Genomic DNA, 24,464 nt, shown 5'->3' on the forward strand with positions numbered 1-24,464 from the left:
TTGTGTATCTAACACAAAACTAGTATTGCCCAGCGTTTTAACCTTTTCGAAAGTTTGCAGAAAATGATTTACATGAATCGTCTCCTGTTACTCTCACCTGTCTTGGTCTGTATTGTTCAGTGAGTTCTTTGTGAAAAATCCTCAGACCCCCTTCCTTTTGTCCCACTCCCCCAACACAATCTGCAGTGTCTGCCAGAAGCCCACCTACCTGCAGAGTCTATGTGACTAAACCAGTCCGGCAATAGTTAAGCCTCTCTCGCCCTGCAGGTAAAGAGTCACGCATTGTAGGTCTAGGAAGAATGAAAGAATTTATTTCCATGTCTGGTCACGTGATGCCTTAATTCTCGGTGTCACCAGCTCCAGTCCCTCATTAGGAGAGGTCATGCAAACTGCAGGCGGCTCGCGCAAGTCAGATTCATTTCACATTCAAATCCAGAAGACGGACTGAAAATTATGGAACATACATAGAAGAAGTCTTCTTCACCCCGAGTGGCGAGAAAAGACAAGTAAGGAACCTTCTACCTTCTACATAACGCTGTGATCAGCTTCTGGCCGGGATCACCTGTCCTACCTGCCATGAGCGCTGACACACCTGTTACACCAGAACAAGGACACCACTGTATATCACTGCCACAACGCCATTCATAGATGTAGCAGAGCTGAATTAGTCATTTAACTAGAACTTTTCAATTATCTTAACTTAAAATAATCCGGGTTTACCTTTTGTCTTGTGTCCGTTAGAAAATACCATTTTTTTTCGTAATTTTTAAGCTATTATATTAATATCGGACATAAAATAAAGTTAAATATTAGAGCAAAGTATTAAAAAAAAAAACAGAATTATTACTATAACCAGTAGAAATTATATCCAATATGGAAATAATTAAAATCACACGCCATTTAGGCGATCACATGCAGGGGTGTAACTATCGTGAGTTCAGGGGTTGTAGTTACACTTATGTCTTAGACTTTACGGGGGTCATTAGAGAAGACTAATACTATTAGAGGCCCTGACTGGTGGGGGCCCTGTCGGAGATTTTGCAGTGAAGTTACAGTACCGGTTAAAGGAAATGTATTAGATATTATTTCACTATAGAATGCCGTGCTTTTATATTAAGTCTACCCTACTTCAAACAGATCATTGGTGCAACCAGGGGTCCAACAGGTAAGGGGGCCACCACTAACCTCCGAGCAGATGGGATTGTGCACGATGATGAGCTATTGCACCGCACAGGGCTCATGTAATGCTCTTGCACAGTGGGCTCTTTTCTGTCCACCAGTGGGTGAGACCCCTGATGCAAGTGCCATATGCCTGGGTGAAGCTGTGAATGCTGGAAGTTACACTCTATTCTGCTACTTGTACAGTGATGCAATTGAATATTGTCAGTTTTATACTTACCTGCATATTGTGGCCAGAAACTGCAAACTAAATCATTGTACAATGTGACTGCAAACAAGCAAAAGCATGTTTTGTACATAAAGCTAGTAAAAGTTGGCATGGTGACATCCCGGAGAATATACATGGAGCAGCGCCGAGTTTATCATTTATTAAATTTTAGGCTTACGTCACGTTGTATGTAAAAGTCACTGGAGTGCCACAAATGTTCAAGGACAAATTGTGCTCTGCTACACCTGTGGCTGAAGTATTAGGTTAGAGTCACACAAACATATTCTCCGTCTTCTAAGAAAATCAGTCCAATTACTGTATACAGTGCTAATCACACTCTAATCAGAGTTTAAACAGAGTGTGTTCACAGTGTGATCAGAGTGTGATCAGAGTGTTTTCAGATTCTATTCAGAATGTGTTCAGAGTGCGTTCAGAGTGTGTTTAGATTCTGCTCAGAGTGTGTTCAGAGTGTGATCAGAATGCGGTCAGCGTGTGTTTAGAGTGCATTTAGAGTGTGTTCACAGTGCGTTCAGAGTGTGTTTAGATTCTGCTCAGAGTGTGTTCAGAGTGTGATCAGAATGCGGTCAGCGTGTGTTTAGAGTGCATTTAGAGTGTGTTCACGGTGCGTTCAGAGTGTGTTTAGATTCTGCTCAGAGTGTGTTCAGAGTGTGTTTAGATTCTGCTCAGAGTGTGTTCAGAGTGTGTTTAGATTGTGTTCAGAGTGTGTTCACGGTGTGTTCAGAGTGTGATCAGAGTGCATTCAGAGTGTGTTTAGATTCTGCTCAGAGTGTGTTCAGAGTGTGATCAGAATGTGGTCAGCGTGTGTTTAGAGTGCATTTAGAGTGTGTTCACTGTGTGTTCAGAGTGTGTTCACGGTGTGTTCAGAGTGTGTTCAGATTCTGTTCAGAGTGCGTTCAGAGTGTGTTTAGATTGTGTTCAGAGTGTGTTTAGATTCTGTTCAGAGTGTGTTCACGGTGTGTTCAGAGTGTGATCAGAGTGCATTCAGAGTGTGTTTAGAGTGTGTTCAGAGTGTGTTCAGAATGTGTCCAGAGTTTGGTCACAGTGTGTTTAGAGTGTGTTCACAGTGCGTTCAGAGTGTGTTTAGATTCTGCTCAGAGTGTGTTCAGAGTGTGATCAGAATGCGGTCAGAGTGTGTTTAGAGTGCATTTAGAGTGTGTTCACGGTGTGTTCAGAGTGTGTTCACGGTGTGTTCAGAGTGTGTTCAGATTCTGTTCAGAGTGCGTTCAGAGTGTGTTTAGATTGTGTTCAGAGTGTGTTTAGATTCTGTTCAGAGTGTGTTCACGGTGTGTTCAGAGTGTGATCAGAGTGCATTCAGAGTGCATTCAGAGTGTGTTTAGAGTGTGTTCAGAATGTGTCCAGAGTTTGGTCACAGTGTGTTTAGAGTGTGTTCACAGTGCGTTCAGAGTGTGTAGATTCTGTTCAGAGTGTGTTCACAGTGTGTTCAGAGTGTGATCAGAGTGAGGTCAGCGTGTGTTTAGAGTGCATTTAGAGTGTGTTCACGGTGTGTTCAGAGTGTGTTCAGATTCTGTTCAGAGTGCGTTCAGAGTGTGATCAGAGTGTGTTCAGATTTTGTTCAGAGTGTGCTCTGATTGTCTCAGATGTGGAAAAAATGGACACAAAAACCTTATCCATCTTCTCCATTCTGTCAGTCCACAAAAATCTTGAAAGTTTTTTTGATGGACACACTTGACTAGCATGGCTGATCACAATCCAACTTACAGATGAAAATCGCACATGCTGCAATATTCTCTCTCTCTCTCTACAGATTTCAACTGACGTCAAAAAACTGAAATGTTGAAAAGGCCTAATTTTGTTTGTGCAGTTGAACACTTGTGTGCAACATGTTACAACATATTGAAAATGATCGTACAACTATTTTCTCTAAAAATAAGCAATCAAAGCAATAAAAATAGCCATTCTTGCATTTTTGACAATTCATAAAACATGAGCCAGATTTTAATGAATTTTGCACAAAATCCAACAGTACAAAATGAAAGACAAAACAAAAAATTACTTAATTTGTCCCCAATTCATCAAAACCAGCAACATTTACGCTGCTCTTGATGAGGGGACGTGTTGGAGTCAGATGCTCCTGATTCATTAAGAGGAGCACGTCCCTTAATGAAATCGGCGTGTCTGAAAAGTGGTGCACCTCGTCAAAAATTTTACTCCAGTCATGAACTGGAGTAAGATTTTTGGCATAAATGATGACACAGCTTGTAATAAATTAGACCAGCTGTAGCATCACGCACCCATTCCACTCCAGCTCCTCTAATTTTGGTAGAACTGGGTGAAGTTGCAAAATAAATCCTAAAGATCATAATTTTCAAGAATAAGGTATCTTGCAAGTGTCCTTAGCAAAATCTTATAAGCATTTTGTATTTTGATGTTGTCATAGTCTCAGCCCAAACAAGGTCAACACGTGGCTCCTGGATAAACATAGAGATAAATGTATAAAGTATGGAAGTGGATACATATACAGAGAAACAATCCCTTCTGCAGCCCCATTTCTTGGAACTAGCCCTTAAAGCATACCTGCTATTTACAGTAACTTTTCAGAATAATTTATGTAAGTATTTGAAGAATAACACCATTTGAATCCTGTATTTTTTCGCCAGTTTTCCCTGTGCAAGCTCGATATCTAATTTTCAGCTGTCTCTGAGCTAGTGAGTGGAGACTAGTTGCTGTGATTCTCCCATATACAGTACAGTACACGGAGATTCTTATTCTTCTTTCTCTGTAGCACACAGAGAGAAGCACCAGCACGGTAGACATTATACATGAATACAAAAGTGAAGTGAAAGAGATTTGCTAGACGATGCAGCTCGATCTGCCTATGTCTGCCTACTCTCTCACTGTGCTGAGCGCTCCTCACTCCTCCTGTCCTGTCTACTCTACATAAAGTTTAATAGGAACTGTAACCTGACACCTCACTGGGCTTGCAGCCTGTCTTGCTTAGACCATGACAGATCTGAGCTGATTTTATTCGGAGTGGATGAGGTAGGGGGTGAAGCGGAAAGATGTGATATAGGGTTAATCTGCAGATAAATAGTGTAAGGCCGGGGTCACACTGGAGAGGAATACGGACGAGTGAGAGGCGTTAAAAGCATGCATTACACACGGACAAATAATTCTCTATGGGGCAGCTCCCAACAGCTGTATGTTTCTCGGCCGTATTCTACGGTCCGTGCCAATCGCAGCATGCTGCGATTGTCAGCGTACTACGCCCGTAATATGCCAATGCAAGTCTATGGGTGCGCAAAAAATACGCATTACACACGGACCACACATGTGACTTGCGAGAAATACGCACCCGGTGTCTTTTAGCAAAGCCGGCAATTCAGTGCGCTATACAGTAAACTCACACTGACAGGTTTAATAAAGAAACGAAAGGATATATACACATATATATATATATATATATATATATATATACTGTATGCATTCTATGTGTCTATATCTATTATTTGGTTTCTGTTATAAACCCTGTCATAGGGCTCCATTATATGTCCACTTTGCAAGCCTGCGAGAAAATCTCGCCATACGGATGCCATACGGATTACATACGGATGCTGACATGCGCAAAATACACGACCACACCTTGCTTACGGATGACATACGGAGCACTGTTTAGGGGCCATTCATCCGTATTACGCATGTAAAATACTGACCGTATTTTGCGTCGGTTAGTGTGACCCCAGCCTTACAATGAAGCCTGGAGTGTGGCAAAAAATGAAATTATTTCCTCCCAGGAGCTGCCGGCTTTCAGTCATAATGCACAGTACAGCACCACACAACATTCTGTAAGGTCGCCCTGGCACTGTGATTGACAGCTGGGCCCAGGAGGTCTCTTCCAACTCTACGATTCTATGATTCTATAATAGAAGTCTTCAAACAGAGGCTGGACAGACATCTGACTGGGATGATTTAGCGAATCCTGCTTTGAGCAGGGGGTTGGACCAGATGGCCCAGGAGGTCTCTTCCAACTCTACGATTCTATGATTCTATGATTCTATGATTCCACAGATGCAGTAACTTTCTTTCCCTTAGACTATGTTCCCACAATGAGTTTTTGGTGATTTTTTTTAAGATGCATATTTTCGAGGAAAAAAAATGCAAGTAACCTAATGGGTGCAGACATGGTGCAGAAAATCTGCAACATCAAAAACTCACCAACAGCTTGTTGTGGCAACGTAACCTTACGCTCCAGCATGCAGTGCTACTGCCATTGTCTGCTCTGCACTACCTACCTCTCTGTAGGGCCACAATCACTCATCCATTCTACACACCTGTGTGGTGTGTGCTTTTTACACAGACAGCACACAGACCCATAAAGCTTCATTGATCTATACACACATCTGTTTTGAAAATGGATCGGTGCATCCAGTTTGTGAAACTCAGAGCCTGTCCTATTTCAGTGGATCAGACTCAGACATTGAAGTGAACCTGACAGCTGATATATGCTGCCCGATGCACGAGCATGTGTCAGACACTAGCTTTACGAACTCGGTCAGACATGTTTGACTCTGAAGTGTTGAGGGGTTTCAGAGGAAAACAAACCTTAAAAGCTGCCAGGGACTGAGCCGCACGGCAGCCTAGTAAGACAGGAAGATCTCTGGGGTGACAGGTCTCTCCCTATACGCGCACCTAGACTGTCAATCTAGGTAACGGGTGCGGAGAAGCCATCGGGAACCCTTTGGCTCAGGCAGCAAGAACCGGCTGTCTGGTTTCCTTGGGGATCCATTAAAAGCAGAAGAAAAATAGAAAAAAGTTAGTGTTCTCAGTGTTCCATCCATGTTTCATCCTTTTTTAACTAATCCACTGAATGAATATAACAGTTCACCGTGAGTTTAAAAAAAAAATGAGAAAACATACAGACGCAACACAGGTTTAAAATGGAGGCAAAGCGGGATCAAATTGAGTGAAAGTTGTCTGTTTTACACAAATATAAAAGTAGCGTGGAGGTGTGAATGTAGCCCTACGCCTGTGTGTAGCTTGGGCCCGACCCAACTCCCTGTAATCCATCTGAGTTCCTGCTGTTAGAGACGGATTACACAAGTCGCTGCAGGCATTGGACAATAAGTTACACTGCCTGAGTATTCAGGTTCTTGGTTTTATTTATTTTTTTTAAATCTGCCATAAGGTTCCAACGATGTGGGCCAATGTAACTAGCTCTATTTTATATGGTATTTAGGGGGCCATACTAACAGGGTAATAATACAGAGCAGCCAAAAGACACGCCCCAGAGGATCCTGTGAGCCACGCTCCTCTGGAAAGACCATCAAAAATTAGCACCAAATAAAAATACCCATATCTCTGGAACAGTATGGCAGATTTAAAGAGAAAAGAGCAGCAGTGAGAAATAGACAATGGCCACCTGGCGACATGTTTTTTTTTTTTTTGCAATGGCACACGTGACCACAAGTACACGCAAATATCACCACTTAATGCAGTGAGGTGCAATAGCTAGATAACGAGAAATAGGAAATCTGATTTCTATGTTTTTATTTTTTTTTTTAATGATTCAAAAATCCATATAAACTGTTTTTGCGAATAATGTTGACTTCTGTGTGAATAACGTCTATCTATGAACAAGGCCTTATTATAGTATATCCTATGTGCAGACTTTAGTATCACTGCACCTTTAAGAAAGCATGTCATAGATTTGATATTTAGATGTAATAGTAAGTCTATTCCTGTCACAAGCACCGAGCTGATGGTTCTCGCCTGTCAGAAACACGTCCCCATGTATTCTGTTGGATTTGTTGCCTGGGAAGTATGAAAATTAGAGGCGCTGACAGCAGAGCAGTGAAGGATCGTCATCAGGTGCAGCAGATGGGAAGACTCTGTGCATTCTACATTTGTTTCTGAGACTTTCCACAAACTGAATCTATGACATCTTTGGTTAAAAATAAAATTTCATAATAGTGGATTTATGCCATGATTACAAAGCTTCTTGGTGATCATGTTTCCATAGATGTTTCCTGATTCCCTTTCCATGATGGATGATCTCTGCAGTCAGACTTTCCCCAGACTTTCTCCACCATTAGGGGAAGTCCTGAGCACAGAACATACCATTTTATAATGGAGTTTAAAGGGAATCTGTCAGCAGGTATTTGCTATGTAATCCCAGGACAGCATGAAGTAGGGGATAAAACACAGATTTCAACTTTGTGTCACATATCAGTGGCTGCTTGTAGAATTTTCTTATGTAAATTTACATGTACACTGGGAATAAAGCTGTGACCGCTGTAAGATATACTAGGAAAGTAATCTGCATAGAATGTTGGACCTAAAAACGTCATAATGATAAAATGTGAAGAAGATTTACTGAAAGGTTCACATTGACTTGTAAATTAGAGCATCCCACAGAGGACGCCGGTTTCCTTGCATAGAGAATAGACTCATCTGAATACTCTGCGGTATACGGTTGACATAACAGGAGCTGTTACCTCTACAGGTCAATTCTCTGGGGTCAGGTAGTTTTCTTCCTATAGAAAAATCTGTAATTTTTGGCAGCGTAACGACTGTAGCACTTTCTATCTCCTACTGATCGTCCTTCACGGCACTTTATTGCTGCAGTAGCAGCTGGGGGACTTTGCATTCAGTCGTCGTGTCATATTACTTACACTTTGCTTCATCTACACATGAAACGTTTAGGTGCTCAATGTAGGAGAACTACAACTCTCAGCATGTATCACAGCGCCAATTTAAAATGGTATATATTGTTTATTACTTAGATAATCTAAGAAAATCTCGTCAATGCAGATCCTGGATCTGTCATGTAGATAATCAATGCAGGGGAAAAAAAGACATGTATTATGATGTGCAACCTGAAAAAGAACAGCAATTGTCATACTCCATGGAGTTTTATTATGTTTCTGAGCATGAAATGTTAGTCCAAGCTCTGCAGGATCCACAGTATACGTGACACCTTGCTGGGACCCAGAGCCGGACTGGCCATCTGACAAATGCCCGAAGGGCCTGTCTGGTCGTGGGCCGCCTTGTCTGCTATGTTGATAACAAAATCGGTGTTCTCATGACCCCCATACTGTTAAGAGTTGTGATGGAGCGCCTAATAGCTGACTCCATCACTTACCCAGCAGGCCACGGGTATCATTAGACATATTGATCTTGTAGAAAATCTTCCTTTCCTCCATCCAGCGTAATATTAGTAATATATCCCATCTGGTTCATAAGGATGGGGACAACATGGGCCTGTGTGATGTCAAATTCCAGGGCTGAATTTCAGCCTCAGTCCGCACCTGCTGGGACCCAACCTTCCCAGACACCAGGGACCTCTGGCAATCCTATAGAAAATAAATCAAGCGATGACGGATGTGAGGCCAACAAACCGTCCCGACAGTTTTATCTGGATTCAGTCACTAATCAGCAAATTATCCATATTCTGTGTATAGGTAATAACATGCCAATTTTGGAATAACCATTTATCAGGGAATATACATTTTGCAGTATAGATGGAAAGAAGTTGGATGTAAGGCTCAAGTAGGGTGGCATCAAGTGCAATATCATTCTGTGCCACAGATCTTCTAAATTCTTCTGTTCTTCACTCACACTTATTCCTCATGATGAGAAGTCATTGAATATGAGGGGCTCTATGCTATTTCTATTTTTACTATGTGTAGATTCAATATCCACCATAGAATAGCTGATTTGAGGGATCATAGTTGACTAGGAATGGCACTTGATTGCATACACTAGTCATGGGGGACCTGACAGGTTCCCTTTAAGAGGAATTTTGTAAGTTCTGATGTCTTGTTTGATTATCAGAAGACAACTGTGGCCATGTAAAGTCAAGTCAGAATAGAGGGAGAATTTGGGCACCTAAAAAATATACTCAGGATTCAGAAACTTAGTGATGGCATCGGCATACAGGAGTGATCAAATTTGTCAATAGGGACGAAGAGAATATGACTGTAAGAGATGTGCGAGAAGATGATGGGTGTATAGAGTTCACTACATTGGTGAGGTTTTATAATTAACCTGCCTATATACAGTGCACTACATATCAGGTCACCAGGTCTAGTCTAATGGTGAATGTGATTAAAATGAGTCTGCCAGCACAAAACGTCTGTTCAAACCAAGCATAGACATTCAGTGCACGTGCTATAAAGCCAGAGCTGTCAATCAAGGAAGAGGGTGCCGAGATAGATGGAATATAAGTAGGAATGAAAATGCCCAGTAAGTGAGTGACTTAAAGCTGTCACTAAGAAAGACAATAAGTTTTTATTACTGTGTGACTTCTGATAAAATGCTTGAAAAATGTTGCCTGCTGCCATTGCCATCTTACACATAGGAATTTCAGCTCCAAAGTAGGAAGTTTTCCTTCCGCTAAAGAAAATTTGTTCAGATTTTCTTATTACTAGTTGATATTGAGAATAGCCAGAAATGTGGTTAAAGAAGAGGTGTAATTCATTAATTGAAGCCATGCTCTGGGTACTTGTAATAGCTTATCCTGAGAATGTCACAGAATTATGTGTAGTCTATAATTCTAGAACAGGTATGCCAGCATTTTTATCAACCAATTGCCAAAACCTTGAGAAGCCTGACATCTTGTAAAGCAAATTGTCCTGGAAGAAACTAACCTATAATAATGATTAATGACATTCAATGTACAGTGTCTTAGTGGACTTGTTACAGCAACACTAGGACATGCAATAGTCTATAGGGGGAAGAGTTATATTTAGTGCTGGGTTGGTTTGGAAATTGGTATAATAAAACACACAATTTAACCAGAAGATGTAAAATCTATAATTCATAAAGTGGTACAACGGGAATATAATGTGGGGTTTTCCAGATTTTCATTGCCATAAGCATTTTATGTGTAAAAATAACAAAATCAACAGGACTTATCCCCTGCTGCTCCAGCACTCCACAGGTCTTGGTTGACTCTTAACGTGTCCATAATATTAAAATGAAAAAAAAAAAGCCACCGGAAAAACGCGTGTCAGGAATCAACAATCACTCTGAGATACTGTATATAACACTATATGCTTTACAGCATGCTTTATATAAATGTCATTATACTTTTTGCACCTATCTTTGCCTATTTATACTTTGGCTGTACCTGCACCTTGATGGGCATGTTGTTTTCTACGTATACCCTGATGACGTGACATACCCCCACATCCTGGGCTATATTACACTCCGTATTATACATTACTTTGGCTGTGCAGTCTCTGATGCACTTCTCTATATCCTTTTGTGATATCCCTTTGTGATACTAAACATACATACTTCATGTTTATTCCTGATTACATTTGCACAGGTGCACTATACTTGTGTTTACACCTGATTATAGGTAGATATATATATATATAACCATGTATGCACTGATGAACCTTATTTAGTGATCTATATTACACCATAATCTCTTTGGTATCATATTACAGACACAGTGTACATATAAGTCTTACAATGTTCTATGGCTATATATGACATTTTTGGGTGTGTAGTACAACATTGAAATTGTATGCTGTAATTTCTGTACATCTGGTCCTCACACCATTTTGGATGCATATTTTATTCATAATATTTTTTGTGGCATTTCCCTTCGTGTTATAATTTTATAAGCAATAAAAGTCATGCTATATTTTTCCCAATACCTTTCGGTTTTGTATCCTTTTGGAGGTTTTTCAGTTTTATTTGAAACATTATATATATATATATATATATATATATATATATATATATACACAGTGGTGGGATGAAAATGTCCTCTCTTTTGGCACATCCTGTTTCTGAGCTGTGTAGCTAATCCTCTCCTGTGTGATACTGACTGCTGAGCAGTGTATCTAATCCTATTGTGTGTGATACTGTCTGCTGAGCCGTGTATCTAATCCTCTCCTGTGTGATACTGACTGCTGAGCCATGTATCAAATCCTATCCTGTGTGATACTGACTGCTGAGCTGTGTATCTAATCCTATCCTGTGTGATACTGACTGCTGAGCAATGTATCTAATCCTATTGTGTGTGATACTGTCTGCTGAGCCGTGTATCTAATCCTATCCTGTGTGATACTGACTGCTGAGCCATGTATATAATCCTATTCTGTGTGATACTGACTGCTGAGCCGTGTATCTAATCCTATTCTGTGTGATACTGACTGCTGAGCCGTGTATCTAATCCTATCCTATGTGATATTGTCTGCTGAGCCGTCTATCTAATACTATTCTGTGTGATACTGACTGCTGAGCCGTGTATCTAATCCTCTCCTGTGTGATACTGTGTGCAGAGCTGTGTATCAAATCCTATCCTGTGTGATACTGACTGCTGAGCCGTGTATCTAATCCTATCCTGTGTGATACTGGGCTCCCCTTGCTGTCTGTGTCAGAGGGTGGTCTGTAATGGCACGGCAATGAATTGTGTTATTTCCAGCTTTACAGAAGGACAATAGCACCATAGAAATGATAAGAATAATAGGCAAAATTGTTTGGTGAATTGGAATGTGCGGGGTTAAAATTTTGCCTCACAACATGGCCTATGACGCTCTCGGGGTCCAGACGTGTGACTGTGCAAAATTTTGTGTCTGTAGCTGCGACGGTGCAGATGCCAATCCCGGACATACACATACACACACACACACACATAGATACATACACACACACACACACACACACACACACACATACACATACACACACACACACATAGATACATACACATAGATACACACACACACTTGAGCTTTATATATTATAGATTTAGGTTTATTGTCCATACATATTAGTTAAAGGGCTTAGAAGACAAGGAGACCGGTCAGACACTGGCAACTGGAACCTAGTAGAGTAGTAGCGAGGTGGCACAGATCAGAATAATCTCATTCTCTTTGCCCAGAGGAACTGCAAAGTAAGCAAACAGGTTCTGATGACTTTTTTCTTAACTCCGACCCCACATTTTCTAATAACACAATCTAATCTTTGTTCAGGATGACACCATTGTTTCCTGCTTAATAGGATGGATAAAATAGATCCATTAATGTTCAATATTCAGTGAAAAATTCTATGTGCTTTTTTAAGAGGGGAGAGGGGGTATTACTGCATTGTGGCCAGAGAGCTGCATGCTTGCTCTGTTCTATTATGCTTTTACTTGATTGTCAAGCTCATTCTAATCAAGGCGATTTTCTGAATGTCGTTTTATGTGACTTTTAATGAGGATGATTAAATACCAATTAAATTTATGGGGTAACTTAGAGTATAGAGAGGATTTCTGGCTTGTTTAAAAGAGTAAGAGTGGCAAGCCATGGGTATAAAAAATATATACTCACCCTGGGAATCTGCGCCCTGCACCAGTGCTGCATCTTTGAGTCTCCTCTGGGCCACTTCCAATGAGGCCATGACACCGAGCCACCGACTGCTGCAGCCAGTGATTGCCTGCAGGATCATGAGACTGATGATTGGGATGGCATTACTGTAGCAGAGAGTGAGTTCCTGGGATGGGTATATCTTCTTGGCTTTTTTTACAAGGCAGAAAGTTCTTTAGAAGGGTTTCTATACTGTTAAAGGAAACGTGTCATTAGGTTCATACTGCCCATACAGCATGTATCAGAGCCCTGATTGTGTGACTGCAGCACGGCATGTCTAACTCTGAAATTACTGTGATGCGTTCCCCGGCTGACTTCTCCCCGCCCAACTACTTTTGATTGACAGATCCCTCCCATGTGTACATAGGAAGATACTTACAACTCAACTAGAGTGCGGCAGTGAGAAACCGGCCAGCAACATCTGCGCAGGCAGGCTCTGGTTTATGGTGCCCATGGGTCAAGTAGCATGGAGCTGCAAATGTTTACATCTTCAATCCTCTCCCGATCCAGTGCACATGCTCCGGTAATAAGCTGCCAGTCTTTGTTGATAGGCAGTCAATACAGAAGTGTTACACCGCCATTTAACCAAAGCAGCCAATCAGTGACGTCAGTAGTTTATTATGAACACAGAAAATAATCAACCGGCCTTGTGACTAGTGATGGGCGCAAGTGCTCGTTACTCGAGTTTGCTTAGGGTGCTCGGATACGCACTGAGTATCGCGAGTGCTCAAGTCACATGTTCGAGTCCCCGTGGCCGCATGTTTCACGGATGTTAGACAGCGACGAAACATGTGGGGATTACCTGACAAACGCGAGCAATCCCGCCTGTTTTGTGCCTGTATAACAGCTTCGAAACATGCGGCCACGGGGACTCGGACATGCCAGGCAAACACTTGCGCTCATCAATACTTGTGACTATCATGTTAAGGAAGGAAATAACATAAATGATACATCATGCATCCAAACTATAGTAAAACGCAGCATTACACGTGTCTGCTCTATAATTTTCGGCTGCTGCCATTTCTGCTGTTCTTCAGTTATTTGTATAGGACTGGAGGTTCCCTTTAAATCACTAGTAAGGCTACTTTCACACTTGCTTTTTTATGCAGCGCGTTTTTCCCGCAAAAAAAGCATTGAAAAAACGCATACAAACGCATACAAATGCTGCGTTTTTTTCAAGCATTTTTATGAGCATGCATGAAAAAAAACGCAGCATTTTTATGCATTTGTATGTGTTTTTAGAGCGTTTTTAGTGCGTTTACATTTTTTTCCAACATTAGGTGGCCCCTCACACTAACCCAAACCATGACTTTACTAACCCTAACCCTAACCCTGACCCTAACCCTGACCCTAACCCTAACCCTAACCCTTAACCAAACTATGCCCTGATCCTAACCCTAACCCTGACCCTAACCCTGACCCTAACCCTGACCCTGACCCTAACCCTTAACCAAACCATACTAACCCTAACCCTAACCCTTAACCAAACCCTACTAACCCTAACCCAAACCCTAACCCTAACCCTAAACCCTAGCTAACCCTAACCCTAAACCCCCTTAACTAACCCTAACTCTAACCCAAACCCCTAAATTCCATGGTTAACAAAAAAAAATGCATGTGCAAAAAAACGCATACATAAGCATGCCAATGCGCACATATGCACACCCATAGACTTATAATGGGTGTCTTGCTGTAAAAAAACCGCATTGCGTGCGCATGCGTTTTTTTGAGACAAGTCGGACGCCCAAAAAATGTAACAGGATGCATTTTGTGCGCCCGAGCGCATACCGCAAAAAAATGCATGCGCGGAAAAACGCATACAAACGCATGTGTATGCGCACATAAGCGCATCCCATGCAAAATATAGGGAAAAAAACGCATGCATTTTTTAGCGCTAAAATCCAGTGCAAAAAAACGCAAGTGTGAAACCAGCCTAAGTCACATGCTAGCAATATACATCAAGCCATCAATGAGAATTAGCGTAATTGTATGTTCCACTTTAGGGAAACCTCATTTTCGTTGTTATCCTCATTCCTCACTACCATATCATCTAGTAATTTGTTTCCTTGTGAATGCCACGAGAATGACGGCATCAGTTCTACTAGGATAAACTAATGCTTAACGAACGGCAGCAGGGAAGCCATTCACAGTGACAACGACGGGAATAATTACAGCTATAGCGGCTTTACAATAGACATTTTATTGGCCGGCGTGGTGGATGTGATCATTACTGTAAGATATACTCTTCTTGTATTGTGACTTTTAGCGGGTGGAGAAACAGGCTCCTAATATGGAGCGTTAATTGCTGGAGAAAGAGAACGCCTCTGGGAGTCGTTCCACTATGATGACAAATAACATGAGGTATTGGATCCTACAAGAATGTGGGGAAACCAGGTTGGACGTGTAATTCATGACCTCAGAGACAGATACATCACCGGGAACTAATGGCATTGGCGCGTATTGTACAGGTTTACCGCCTACAATTCTCCCATCAGAAAGTTTTGTTCTAGTTACAGAGGGGAATGTATAAATCACAGGATCACGGAGATGAAAAGGTTAAATGCCGAACGGTTCTTACAATTAAGGAAACCGGAAAAAAAAAAAATAACACGGCGTAGCCCAAATAATATAATTCTTGTACTTTATTAGGCAAAAATATGCAAATATTCATTAATCGTAATGCACTAAAAAATAGCATGAAAAGAGGTGAAATAGACGGAATATTAGTATCATACAGATCAAATAGTCGCAGGGAGGATCATCGCATATGATGGGTGAAATATACCAATCCCACCGTAAATAAATACAAGGAGAATAGTATTATTAATCCACTAAAATATTATAAACACATTAACCCCTTCACTACCCGGCAAGTTTCCTTTTTTTGTGTGTTTTGTTTATTTCTTTTTTTTTTTATCCCCTTCTTCCAAGAGCCATTACTTTTTATTTTTTTCTGTCATTATGAGCCATACGAGGGCTTGTTTATTGTGGAAAGAGTTCTACTTTGAATGACACCATTCAATTTCTCATGTATTGTACTGGAAAAGGGGCAAAAAAAATCCTAGTGTGTTGAAATAGCCAAAAAAAAGTTCAATTCCCAATCTGTATTCTTGGATATTTTACTTACCGTGTTCACTTTATGGTAAAACTGACCAGGAAATATAATTCCCCAAGTTAGTACAAGTAAGCAGATACCAAACATGTATAGGTTTTTTTTTGTTTTTTTTTTAATTTAGGTGGTAAAAACCAATTTGAAAATTTGTGCAACATTATTGATTTTGCTTTTTGTCGCCATTTTCCGAGACAAATAATGTTTACATTTTTATGGATCTGGGGCTGGGTGAGGACTTATTTTATTAGCGTCCTGAGCTGACATTTTTAATGATACCATTTTGAAGAGGCTAAAAACACAATTCTTTATTTTTATTTTTTTTTTCTCATTACGCCGTTTACCTATCAGGTTAATTTACTTTATATTTTGAAACAGCAGACATTTCTGAAAGCAGCAATACTAAATATGTGTATTTTTAAAAATTTTAATTATTTTTAATGGGGCAAAAGGGGGGGTGATTTGAATATTTGTGGGGGGGTCATAATTTTTAAAAACTTTTTTTTACTGAATTTAATAGTCCCCTAAGGAGACATGAAGCTGTGATCGTCTGACTGCCTGTGCTATACATAGCATAGTTAAAGAAATAAATGAAAAACAGTGTTTATTAATTTATTAGGGAATAGTATTGCCAGCAACTCTCCATAGTATATCTTTTACTTAAATGTAATTTGTCAGCTGGTTTTAGCTATTAAATCTGAGAGCAGAGACCCTGATTCCAGTGATGTGTAACTTATTATGCAGTGTGCTGTAGTTTCAATACAATCAGTGTTTTATCAGCAGGAGATTATCACTGGAGGACTGGGAGTCACGTGCACACTAGTCAGGCTCATCTGTGTTACCCCGCCCCCATCACCAATTGGCAGTTTGCTGACAATGTGCAGTGAGCACAAGAAGCTACCAATCAGGGGTGTGGGTAGGGTTATGCACAGCTCAGGATTTTGAGCACTGCAACATCTACAGCAGAGAAAACAGGGATTCTAGCTAGACTACAGCAAGCAGTCCGGTAAGTTATACATCACTGGAATCAAGATTTCTGTCCCTACATCATCCTACTCTGAGATTGCATAGCAAAAACTTGCTCGCAAATTCCCTTTAAATCAGCCCCTAACAAAAGGAAGCCACAAATAGACAACAGAGAGAAAAAAAATCACACCCTCAATATGCCGTAAAGCAGATTTAACACATTGATAGTAGTTCTCCTCAGTGACAAGCATAGAAGAGGTGGTCCTAAAGATAAAAATCGGACCATATTATAGTACTAGGTTTTGCCCATTATGACTCTTGGTCCAGTTCCCCACACCTTTGCCCATATTGCCAACCCATGATAACACCAACTATGGCTGAGTCCCCTTCTGCCCTAGTATCCAAGCCAACTACTTGTGCTGCCTGTATGGTATGGACGCCCCTGGTTCTTCTCACAGGTTACACAGGAGATATAAAGCCAAGGGGAATAGGCTGGAGCTGTATAACCTTTTGTTCAGGGTAAAGTAGGTTGGGTTAGAAGAGGTATGTTAATTACATTCTCGTGATGAAATATAAACATGAATGTTTGCTTGGTTATTTACAGAGAGCCGACATATATTCTGCCTGTTTATTATTCCACCGAGCCTTAAAGCATTTTACCCATTTACTGTATCTATGCTAGACAGCGGACACTCCGCAAAACTGAAACTGCAACATCAAGGAGGAAAAGTTGTGGAATTATGAAAATCACTGGACTTACAGACATGTGAGTGATATACAAATGACTGAAAAATGGAAACAACATTTTCAAAACATCTCAATTTATTCAGTATCGAGCATGAGCACCAAGTGCAGAAATCCCCCATACTTCCACGCCTTGGCTGCGATCAATGGGGTTATTAACCCTTTAACCCCCAAGGGTGGTTTGCACGTTCATGACCGGGACAATTTTTACAATTCTGACCACTGTCCCTTTATGAGGTAATAACTCTGAAACGCTTCCATGGATCCTGGTGATTCTGACATTGTTTTTTTCGTGACATATTATACTTCATCTTAGTGGTAAAATTTCATTGATATAACTTGCGTTTATTTGTGAAAAAAATGGAAATTTGGCAAAAGTTTAGAAAATTTCGCAGTTTTCCAACTTTGAATTTTTATGCCTTTAAATCACAGAGATACGGCACTCAAAAAAATTAATAAATAACATTTCCCACATGTTTACTTTACATCAGCACAATTTTGAAACCAAATTTTTTTTTGTTAGGAAGTTATAAGGGTTAAAAGTTGACCAGCGATTTCTCATTTTTACAACACCATTTTTTTTTTTTCAGGGACCACATCACATTTGAAGTCACGTTGAGGGTCTATGTGATAGAAAATACCCAAAAGTGACACCATTCTAAAAACTGTACCCCTCAAGGTGCTCAAAACCACATTCAAGAAGTTTATTAACCCTTCAGGTGCTTCACAGGAATTTTTTTTGAATGTTTAAAAAAAAAACAAACATTTAACTTTTCACAAAAAAATTACTTCAGGTCCAATTTTTTTATTTACCAAGGGTAACAGGAGAATTTGGACAATAAAAGTTATTGTGCAATTAGTCCTGAGTACGCTGATACCTGACATGTGGGGGGAGCCACTGTTTCGGCACATGGCAGAGCTCAGAAGGGAAGGAGCGCCGTTTGACTTTTTCAAGGCAAAATTGGCTGGAATTGAGATCGGATGCCATGTCAAGTTTGGAGAGCGCCTGATGTGCCTGAACAGTGGAAACCCCCCACAAGTGACACCATTTTGGAAACTAGACCCCCCCCAAAGAACTTATCTAGATGTGTGGTGAGAACTTTGAACCCACAAGGGCTTCACAGAAGTTTATAACGTACAGCCATAAAATTAAAAAATCACATTTTTTCCACAAAAATGATCTTTTCACCCCCAATTTTTATTTTTTCCAAGGGAAACAGGACCCCAAAAGTTATTGTGCAATTTGTCCTGAGTACGCTGATACCCCATATGTGGGGGTAAACCACTGTTTGGGCGCATGGCAGAGCTCGGAGGGGAAGGAGCACCGTTTGACATTTTCAATGCAAAACTGTCAAACTGAGATCGGACGCCATGTCGCATTTGAAGAGTCCCCAATTTTTCTTCCCAAGGGTAACAGGAGAAATTGGACCCCAAAAATTGTTGTCAAATTTGTCCTGAGTACGTTGATACCCCATATGTAGGAGAAAACTACTGTATGGGCACACGTCGGGGCTCGTAAATGAAGTAGTCACGTTTTGGAATGCAGACTTTGATGGAATGGTCTGCGGGTGTCATGTCGCATTTGGAGAGCCTCTGATGTGCCTAAACTGTTGAAACTCCCCACAAGTGACCCCATTTTGAAAACTATACCCCCCACAGAACTTATCTAGATGTGTGGTGAGCATTTTGAATCCCCAAGTGCTTCACAGAAGTTTATAACATAGAGCCATAAAAACAAAAAAATCATATTTTTTTCCACAAAAATGATATTTTTGCCCCCAATTTTTTGTTTTACCAACGATAACAGGAGAAATTGAACCCCAAAAGTTATTGTGCAATTTGTCCTGAGTAGGCTGATACCCCATATGAGGGGGGGAAACACAGGGCGCATGGCAGAGCTTGGAAGGGAAGAAGCATCGTTTGGCTTTTTCAACGCAGAATTGGCTGGAATTGAGATCAGATGCCATGTCACGTTTGGAGAGCACCTGATGTGCCCAAAAATTGGAAACCCCCCAATTCTAATTCCAACCTAACCATAATCCCAACCCTAACCCTAGCCCTAACGGGAAAATGGAAATGAATAATTTTTTTTATTTTATTATTTTTCCCTAACTAAGGGGGTGATAAAGAGGGGTTTGATTAACTATTTATAGCGGGTTTTTATATTTGGCAGCTGTCACACGCTAAAAGACGCTTTTTATTGTAAAAATAGTTTTTGCATCACCACATTTTCAGAGCTATAATTTTTCCATATTTTGACCCACAGAGTCATGTGAGGTCTTATTTTTTGTGGGATGAGTTGACGTTTTTATTGGTACCATTGTTGGGCACACAACATTTTTTGATCGCTTTTTATTCCGATTTTTGGGACGCAGAATGAACAAAAACCAGCATTTCATGAATTTCTTTTGGGGGGTGCGTTTACACCGTTCCGCGTGTGTTAACATTGATAAAGCAGTTTTATTCTTCGGGTCAGTATGATTACAGTGATACCTCATTTATACCATTTTTTTAATGTTTTGGCGCTTTTATACAATAAAAACAATTTTATATAAAAAATAATTATTTTTGCATCGCTTTATTCTGCGAGCTATAACTTTTTTATTTTTTCGCTGATGACGTTGTATGGCAGCTCTTTTTTTGCGGGACAAGATGACGTTTTCAGTGGTACCATGATTATTCATATCCGTCTTTTTGATCGTGCGTTATTGCACTTTTTGTTCGACAGTATGATGACAAAGCATTGTTTTTTGCCTTGTTTTTTATTTTGAAGGGGTTCACTAAAGGGGTTAACTAGTAGGACAGTTTTATAGGGTGGGTCGTTACGGACGCGGCAATACTAAATATGTATACTTTCATTGTTTTTTTTATTTCCAAAAAAAAGAATTTATTAGGGAATTCTTTTTTTTTATTTAGGAATTTTTTTTATTTTTTAAATGTGTTTTTTTTTACTTTATTATATTGTCCCAGAGTGGGACATTACTACATAGTGTCATATAGCTGATCAGTGATCTGACAGGCACCTGTCTGCACCTGCAGCGTTGCTCCGAGGGTCTCAGGGAAGCACGCAGGGAGCCCCCTCCCTGCGCGATTCTTCCCTATGCCCCCAGTACACTGCGATCATGTTTGATCGCAGTGTGCCAGGGATTAATGTACCGGGAGCGGTCCTGGACCACTCCTGGCACATAGTGCCGGGTGTGAGCTGTGATAGTCAGCTGACACCCGGCCGAAGTCAGGGGCGCTCCCCCCGTGAGCGCCGCTGATCTATGATGACGTACTATCCCGTCCTTGGGAATTAAGTCCCAGGGCACATGGATGGGATAGTACGTCATCTGTCAGAAATGGTTGTCTGAGAAATGTTCTTCCTCACTATTTGCAGTTGCAAAATGATCAAAATCCGCTGCTGGCAGTTCCTTTTGCAATTCCCAACCAATGACGTCCCAATGAGCTGGAGATGTTGCAGGTCATGGTAGCAGGTTTAGGATACGTAATCTGCTCAGAGTAGAATGAGAAATATGCAGCCTGGTGTTGTAGTGTCATAAAATGGCTTGTGGGACACTTTGGAGAAATGTCCGCACCACTGGTGTTTTAACCACATCAATGTAACTCCAAGCTGTTAGTGTACTTGAAATGAAGACTACTTTATGCCACCCCACACCATAATCCCTTCAGTAGGACTAGGGTAGCATTCCTTTGTGAAAGCTTCTTCATGGAGTTGCCCACATGGCCTCTACAATAATCTCTGGCTTTCATTGTATCCAAGCAAAGTTTGAACTATTGCTGAAGACTATAGACGTCCATTACCACCTCCATTGCCAACTTGCTTCTGCACCTTGGTAGCCATCAAGAGTGGTGGCTTGAGGTCAATGAATAAGCCTTCACAAGGGAATGTCATACCATTCCTACTCCAAGGATTATGGTCTGGGATGCTAGAATGTACATAATGCGGATCCCTCCATTCTTTATTTGGTCATGGAAACTTGGAGATAAAGTAGATATAAATCCACGTTGACAGAGGTCCATGATGTGATGATAGACTAAAAGAAAGGATGGATGCAGCCACTATTTATCTATGCGTTTTGAGGAAATCATACCTCTTCATCAGGACAAACCACAATGATGGAGCTCCCACCTTATGTCCACTTTATCTTCATCCTATCATTTTGCTGGATCTGCAGCATCCTTTTCATTCAAACAAGCTATTTAAGGGGTTGTGACTGTCACAACCCCACCATGTGAGCAATTCCTGTTTTAACCATTGTAAACCGGATACGATCCTATTGTGCTTACTGTCATTCCGTTTTTATTTTATTCATTTGGTCATGCACCCAGTGGTTCAGCCATTTCTTCAATGTGTCCCAAGAGACTTTTTTTAAACATGACAATGCCAGGATGCATGGAGCTCAGGCCAGAGGCGTATCTAGGCTTCCTGGCACCCGGGGCAAGAATTTGGTTCGGCGCCCCCCCCCCACACCAAGTACATATGCGACTTGCACACTTAGTCATGTACCCACGAGCTGCTCTCCCTAATGCTCTCAATGTTCAGTAAAAAACTGAAAGCAGGAAGAGAAGCTCGTTGTCAAGTATGAAAATCGCATATGAGTGAAGTGTCCGTGTGATGACTACTGGAACCTGCAGAGCTGAATCCTGACATTGCAGCTTCTGAATTCTCACAACGAATGCACTGCACACGTTTAGGATTCTCCCTTGCCGATGTACAGTCATGTCAGCACAAGTATGTGATTTATATACTTCTGGCCACATTCCGACTAGACGTGCCCAACCTCACTCCGTTCATTTTCATTGAGTGTGGCCACACATGTCTAGTCAGCATGTGACCGCATGTATGTAAATTACCGGCACGAGAGAGTCCTGACAGCGTTCAGTGCGCACTGTGAGAATTCAGAAGTCTGCAGTCACAAGGAATGACTGCAGACTCCGTACAAACCTGGACAACCCCTTTAATGTTCCTAACAAATAAAAACATGAGAATAAGTCAGTAGCACAAATAACATTTACATCCAGGTACCTTATAGATGACGTCTCTGGAGTCGTTCTCCTTTTCTTCTTCTTGTCCAGACCCCATGATGAGTTTTCTCATCCACAGCAGCCTCTGTAGACTTTCATCTTCTCCGGTCTTCTGCAGCAAATCTCCACACGATGCCCTTAAAGATAGAAGTGTCATTATAATGCTCCTAAATACAAATATCTGCAATATACTGTCGCCTCACACTCCCTCCTCTAACATCCCTCTGTTCACCATACTGTCTCATCATATATTTACCCCCTCACTCTCTATACCGTCTGCTCACACATACCCCTGACTCCCCATACTGTGTCCACATTCATTAACCCGTTCGCTCCCCATACTGTTTCCTCATACATGCCCTCATACATACTCTTCATTTTGTCTCCTCAAATCTCCCCACACATTAAATAACCCCCATCCACACTCCAAATCCCTCACACACATTAAATAACCCCCCATCCCCACTCCCAAATCCCCCCACACATTAAATAACCCCCCATCCCCACTCCCAAATCCCCCCACACATTATGTACCCCCCACTCCAAATCCCCCACACATTAACCCCATCCCCACTCATTAACCCCCATCCCCACTCCAAATCCCCCACACATTAAATAACCCCCATCCCCACTCCCAAATCCCCCCACACATTATGCACCCCCACTCCAAATCCCCCACATATTAACCCCATCCCTACTTATTAACCCCCCAAACAATAACCCCCATCCCCACTCATTAATTCCATCCCCACTCATTAACCACCCCGTCCATGCTCCCAAATCCCCCAACACATTATGTACCCCCCCACTCCAAATCCCCCACACATTAACCCCCATCCCCACTCACTAACCCCCCCACACATTAATTCCATCCCCACTCATTAACCCCCCCACACATTAATTCCATCCCCACTCATTAACCCCCCACACATTAACCCCCATCCCCACTCATTAACCCCCCACACATTAACCCCCATCCCCACTCATTAACCCCCCACACATTAACCCCCATCCCCAAACATTAACCCCCATCCCCACTCATTAACCCCCCACACATTAACCCCCATCCCCACTCATTAACCCCCCACACATTAACCCCCATCCCCACTCATTAACCCCCCACACATTAACCCCCATCCCCACTCATTACCCCCACACATTATCCCCCATCCCCACTCATTAACCCCCCACACATTAACCCCCATCCCCACTCTTTACCCCCACACAGTAACCCCCATCCCCACTCTTTACCACCCACACAGTAACCCCCCCCACAGTAGCCCCCATCCCCACTCATTAACCCCCCACACATTAACCCCATCTCCACTCTTTAACCCCCATCCCCATTCTTTACCCCCCACACAGTAACCCCCCCACTCATTAACCCCACTACACATTAACCCCATCCCCACTCATTAACCCCCATCGCCACACATTAACACCCCCCTTCTTCGGTGGTTCTTCAGTTCCACATTGGAGCACACTTACCACCAGCGCTGAGCGTTCACTCTGGGCGCCGGGGAGCGACGTCAGCAGCGTGATCACATGACATGTCACGCTGCTGACGTCACTCTGGCCCGGCGGTCAGAGCTGCAATTGTACTGGTGTCTATACAGTCGCCAGTACAATTGTTCTCTGAGAGCCGGCACGCGCACCTTCTCTGCGCCAGCTGTCAGCTTGACAGCTGACACAGAGAACCGCCGACTCTGAGGCCGGGGGGGCGGCAGAATGCAGCCGCCAGGGAGGACACTGCGGACTGCTGCATTAGGCGGCCCGGACTGCGCCCCCTGCCGGCTGCGCCCGGGGCAACTGCCCCGGCTGCCCCCCCCTAGATACGCCCCTGGCTCAGGCTATTGTGAGCATCTAAAAATGGTACCATGACTTG

General features: G+C 41.9%; 1 protein-coding gene across 4 annotated transcripts in view; it reads left to right on the forward strand.

Annotated features, from left to right (window-relative positions):
• The first annotated feature begins 338 nt into the window (after nucleotides 1-338).
• PGCKA1 (PDCD10 and GCKIII kinases associated 1) overlaps nucleotides 339-24,464 on the forward strand; it is an 85,710-nt gene continuing 61,584 nt past the window's right edge. For 3 of the 4 annotated variants that reach the window (XR_012231981.1, XM_073574729.1, XM_073574728.1), the window contains exon 1: nucleotides 339-506. The gene's annotated coding sequence lies outside the window, so the exon portion shown is untranslated. Of the gene's footprint in view, nucleotides 507-17,489; nucleotides 17,574-24,464 lie in introns of all 4 variants that reach the window. The other variant, XM_073574730.1, reaches the window with a different exon arrangement.

Source organism: Dendrobates tinctorius, unplaced genomic scaffold, assembly GCF_039654945.1.
Source record: "Dendrobates tinctorius isolate UK_male_01 unplaced genomic scaffold, ASM3965494v1 ptg000039l, whole genome shotgun sequence".
Taxonomy (NCBI): Eukaryota; Metazoa; Chordata; class Amphibia; order Anura; family Dendrobatidae; genus Dendrobates; species Dendrobates tinctorius.